Source organism: Solanum verrucosum, unplaced genomic scaffold (assembly GCF_900185275.1).
Source record: "Solanum verrucosum unplaced genomic scaffold, falcon-dt-bn FXZP01000253.1, whole genome shotgun sequence".
In the NCBI taxonomy this organism is placed as follows: Eukaryota; Viridiplantae; Streptophyta; class Magnoliopsida; order Solanales; family Solanaceae; genus Solanum; species Solanum verrucosum.
In genome coordinates, this window is record NW_026019984.1 from 3,450,762 (window position 1) to 3,456,761 (window position 6,000).

The 6,000-nt window shown below is 26.0% G+C and overlaps 1 non-coding gene across 1 annotated transcript; it reads left to right on the forward strand.

Moving 5' to 3' along the window:
- The first annotated feature begins 5,701 nt into the window (after window positions 1–5,701).
- Window positions 5,702–5,773, forward strand: TRNAH-GUG (transfer RNA histidin (anticodon GUG)). Its single transcript has one exon. It is a non-coding gene; the product is annotated as a tRNA-His (tRNA).
- The last annotated feature ends 227 nt before the right edge of the window (window positions 5,774–6,000 follow it).

The window sequence follows — 6,000 nt, forward strand, 5'->3', positions numbered from 1 at the left end:
TAATTTAATTTTGTAACTAACACGAGCGAATTCTAAATAATATAAGAAACACAAGTAAATTATAGTTTAATTTAGTCATAGTATAACATGTTTGTTAGATAATCATGGACATATATAACAACAATAGATTAATGAAATAGGACACGCTAAATTAGTTCTTCATAATTAAATTAATTCTGGACTAGGTGGAAAGATTAGTTTAATTAAGATTCCATTGTTGTTATTAATCTTATAATTAGAATATGTGCTAATTTACCTAAACATGGCATTAATATTGAATTAGGTCACATCAACTACTCTACACATGGCATATTAAAAAAATATCGTATAATTACCAGCCTATTTGTTTAATACAAGTTGCTTAATTTGGAATAACTAGCCTATTCTTTAATTTTTTTTCATTGCGTGTTCGATATTTACATTGAAGCCCAATTAGCTAGTCTGGATTTGAGAAGTGTAGGCCCCGTTTTGAGGGAGAAAAGGAAACACTTTTTACTAAGAATTTTTCCATATTCATGCTCGAATCTAAGATCTCTGATTAAGGGAGAAGTCTCATCCATTTCACCACATCCTTCGATGGTGTTCTCTATTAAATGTGGTTGGTTCATTTTTCTTTTAATCTATTTTGCTATTTAGGAATTTCTAAAGATTAAAACAACACAAAAAGATAAATAATGAATTTTTGGATGGAAAAATCAGATAAAGAAGAGCCTTTTTTTTTTTTAAAAAAAAATAACACTTTCCAAGATTCTATTCAACCAAACATCATTAGAGAAAAACTTTCATTTTTTTTGCACATTGTAAAAGTTATTTTTTTTAAATTATACTCCTGAAAGCAAGTCCAATGTGAAAATAATCTTTTCTTGAAAATGTGAATGTTGTTGGCATAAATAATGTGAGTTCCAATATATTATATGTAGTACACCCTCGGTTACGTCACATATTAGTTGTACACCGCTAGTAAATGAACCTAAAAGAAGCCTCTTTCTTTATAAGTTACTCCCTCCGTCCCATTTTATATGTCATCCATTTCTATAAATAACTGAATCACAATACTTGACATTTTATAAAATTTATGCATAAATTACCTTATTTTACTATTATACCCTTGATAGAATAGTTAATTAATCTTATCATTTATTAATAAAGTTGACTTAAGAAAACATTAAATATGAGTAAAAGGGTAAAGTTACATTTTAATGCAAGTGCAAAGCAAAAATGTGACATTTAAAATGGGATGGAGGGAGTAGATAGATAGTTTTACTCATATCATGGAAAGCTCTTTATGGGTTGCTTTTGACTCTATTCTCTCATTTAACTCACCACTCACGCTTTGTTTGGATCATTGTTACCCATTGTATTGTATTGTATCGTTACTATACCTACAATGTTTGTTTTGATTGTTACTTAAAATGTATTGTAATGTATTGTTAAATTTCGTTGTTACATAACAATGAAAACTCCTATTTTATGGAACAACCGATTTAGTGTGTTTCCATTGTTACTTAATTTCTTTTTCCAATTATATCTTTACATAATATTTCAAAATACTATTTTACCCTTTACCTTATATTATTTAATTCTAGTCAAACCTCCTACCCTAGAATAATTAAGGATATTTTAGTAAATTTATAAATTACAATATAGTACGATACAATCAAACCAAATAATTAAAATGTTATTAAACAACAACAAACAATATAGTCTAGCCAAACATTGTATCTACCATACAATACAGTACAATAGAATACAATACAATACAATACATTATGAAATAATGGGTAACAATGATCCAAACAGAGTGTTAGTCAATTTTTCAGTCTCTCATGATCAGTATAACACATGCACCTTTACATCTTTTATATATATGCCAGCTAAGGGTGTACACAGGTCTGTTTGGTTTGGTTTTTTATTTTAAAAAATCTAAATCAATTATGTCGATTTATTAAATCTATCAAATTAAATCACATAAAATCGATTTTTTCGATTTCGGCTTTAGTCGATTCTTTCCGTTTTTTTTTTGGTTTTTCGGTTTTTTACCACTATATGGTATTTGAAAAAGAGATCAAATATATTTTCACTTACCTGTGTGATAAGCTAAACTTAAAAATGTTAAATGAATAGAAATTTTCGAAAAGACGGTAAAATTCACATGAGTACAATTTTTTTTTTTTTGAATACCAACGTTCATTATGTTAAATTAATAAGATTAAAGGCTACAGACAAACTGAATACAAAACAAAATATTTACAAAGTAAATTGTTAACTTCGAATTTGAAAAATAACAATATAATTGTAACTTCGGATCTTAATACAAAATAAAATATTTACAAATTTTACAAGCCCAAATTTGACATAAAATATATAAACATTGAAAACTATAAACTAACTAAAACTATATTAACAAAGTAGATTATAAATAATATTTTTTATCTATAAATAAAATAAAATTATATACATATATACAAAATTTTATAAGCCCAAATTTGAAATAAAATATATAAACATTGAAAACTATAAACTAACTAAAAATATATTAACAATGTAGATTACAAATAATATTTTTATCTATAAATAAAATAATATATATATATATTATGTCGGTTTGGTTTGACTTTTTTTCTTTTAATACCAAACCAAACCAAGAGTGTTTGGTTTTTTTTTTTTCAACCGCCAAACCAACCAAACCAAACCACAAATCATTTTTTTTTCGGTTTGACTTTGCAATTTAGCTTGTACACCCCTAATGCCAGCTATATTTTTTGGACAAATGCTATTTTAAATTATTTTTGAACTGCGATTGAAAGAGGTAGACACAAGTACATCTAAATTTGTCAATGAATATACATAGAGATATTCACCACGTATATTTTATTTGTATATATATGATAAAAATATAGATATACATGTTCCCACCTCTCCCAATCACCATTACAAAAACCCCACACATGTTTTATTTGTCTTTTTACCTAGAATATAATTCGACATTCTCCTGTCCATCTTAGCATAAACTTTTTCTAGCTTTACATTTCTCATTTATAATTTAGCAATACACACAAGCAGAAAAATATCTTTTTTAGGTATGCGTTTGATATACAAAAATATGCCAATAAAAGGCCCCTCTGTTTTTGCTTTGACACAACCAATTTCTATTCTTTGATAAATTATAATGTTCGAAACACTTCAATCAACTAAGTGTATAGATTGTACATGCTTTATATTAATTTACGTACAATATACATATACTATTATACTCCCTTTATTTCATATTAACTTAATTTTTGAGGTTTTTTTTCATTGTTCAAATTAATTGAATTGTTAAAAGTTCAAGATGGATGTTTGAATTTTTTTTCATAGTTGCCCTTTCATTTATTGAAGTTTTATATCTTTTAGCTAGAAAATATATCATTACCCCCTAAAGTAAGACCTATTTTTGAAGAAGACACTTGAATTTTGCGGGGGTCCTATCATGTATAGTTAAACTATATTCAACTTTTTGAGTGTATCATAATGTATAATCAATGTATAACTAATATATAGTAAATTGTATTCTGCTTGTTGAGTGTATCATAATATATAGTTGGTGTATACTTTCTATGATTTTTGGCTATTTCTTATGTAAATAAAACTCTGATTATATTTGTTGCAAACTAATTACTTTATTGTATATTTGAAGCGATTTCTTTAAGAAAACTGCATCTAATTGACATTAACTACTAATTTTCGTTTGTATATTTAGCTGTTTTTTTTTTTTTAAAACAAAATATTCAAATTGGGTTTATACAAGTAATATATTATATACAATTATTTGTAATGTATTGTATACAAACTATTAATATAGATAAACAAGTAATTGTATATAAGTGTTAAAATTATATAATTTATTTGTATAAAGTATCGTGGGTGATAATATACTGGAAAAAAATATACAACCAAACACCAGAAATGGAAGTTTGTATATACACAAATACGTATAGATATATACAGTATAATACATTTTTTATTAATACATATATAAATGTATAAAACTAATATATACAAATAAAATTTATACAAATACTTGAGATTCTTTATAGTAAATTTCATTAAACTGTAGCCATGGTTCATAATTATATGAAACTATAACTGTATTAAATAATACACTAGTAATATTTACAATTCGCGTAAATTTTTTTATTTTATTTTTATAAAAATATTGGTAGAAAAGTAAACTTTCCATACAAAATGAAAAAAATACTTAAAAGAAATTTGAGATATTTGGAGTACTATGTCTCGTGAAAGATAATATAAAACAAGAATAATTATATTATCAATTGAAAAAATATATCAAAATAAATCAATTATATAAAACTTATTAACAATTTAAATTTAGAAAAAATTACAGAAATTTCACCTTTTAGTTTACTTATTACCATTATCCCCTATAAGTTTTACAAATTTCCAAAATCCCTCATTTTCGCGCATCAGATTAGTGTATCTCGCACATCAGATTAGTGTATCTCGCGCATTAGATTAGTGTATCATGTATAAAATGTACATCAGATTAGTGTATCATGTATAAAATGTAATGTAACTTACTTAACGATTAATGTATCTCGCGCATTAGATTAATGTATCAGCGCTTATATTATTGTATCCGTTTGAGGGATTTCTGTAATTATAAACTTTTAAGGGATAAATTTTAATTTTACCTTAAAAGTATGTGATTTCTGTAATTTGCCCTTAAATATAAGACCTTCATTTAATTTTGACTTGGGGCCACTAATCTACTTAGCCGCCCGTCTCAAAATGAATTTAGCTCTGGACATTAGGTGATGCTATTGGCTGTACAAATCATTTACTTATAACAGAACATTTATTCTTCATTAACCATCATCCTTAGGCACTCTATGACCATTATTGTCATTTATTCTGCATACAACCTCACTCTTATAAGTTTTTTTTTTCTTCTTTTTACCTATTTATAGGTAAGTTCTTTCATTTGGTAGAGTAGAAATATAAAAATAATTTCTTTCTTCTTTTCTTAATATTTTTTTTTTGTGTTGAGTTTCCTTCTCTATTTATTTTTTGTTAAATTTTATATTAGAAGAACTTGTTAAATTCTGGAAAATATACCTATTTTTGTTGAAATATCCTTAAGGACAATGTCTTGAACACACCTCAAGCTTTGAAGTATTCCCCACTATTTTCATGACAGTGTTTTTTCTTCCAACAAATTACATATATAAGTTAAATTTATTGTTTATATCTTCTTAAACTTTGGTACTTAATGGAATCAATGTGTATGGTATGTTTAGGATTCAATTCAACATGTTTGCATGCATCTCATTAAGATAAATTCTTGTTTTTTCAAATATATATATATATATATATATTTGCTTCCTGGATATAAACTTAAGCTTAGAAAAATAATAATATAATAATTGACTAGTTCATATACTTTCTTTCTTGTATTTTTTATTTATTATGGAATCTTATGTTAACTGAATCTTGATGTTTCATTCCTATTTCTTAAAAAGCAAAAAAGATAAAATATCTTGTTATCATTTCTAACAATCTTATTGCGAATAATAAAATATAAATTATTTCTTCACATACCATGGATAATCATCTAGCTGGCTTTATTTCTTCCTAATTAGATTAGACTTATCGCATAAGATAATTATTTAACATTATTAAACTTGACCATCTCAACAACAAAGTGGCTGTAGTTTAGTGGTAAGAATTCCACGTTGTGGCCGTGGAGACCTGGGCTCGAATCCCAGCAGCCACAAAAAGTTTGTTTTTATATATCACTCTAACGGAAGACTAAATAGGGACACGTGACGCAATCTTATCCGTCGGTTCGATATTTAATTTTTGGGATATTGGTGCCGTATATGCTATAATTTTTGAACGGCAGAGGCACCAATGTCCCAAAAGTATGACATAGGGTATTTGTATAACATTTACGATAGTTCAGAGTATATTTGTTCTTTTTCCTTATTTTTAATAAGGGTT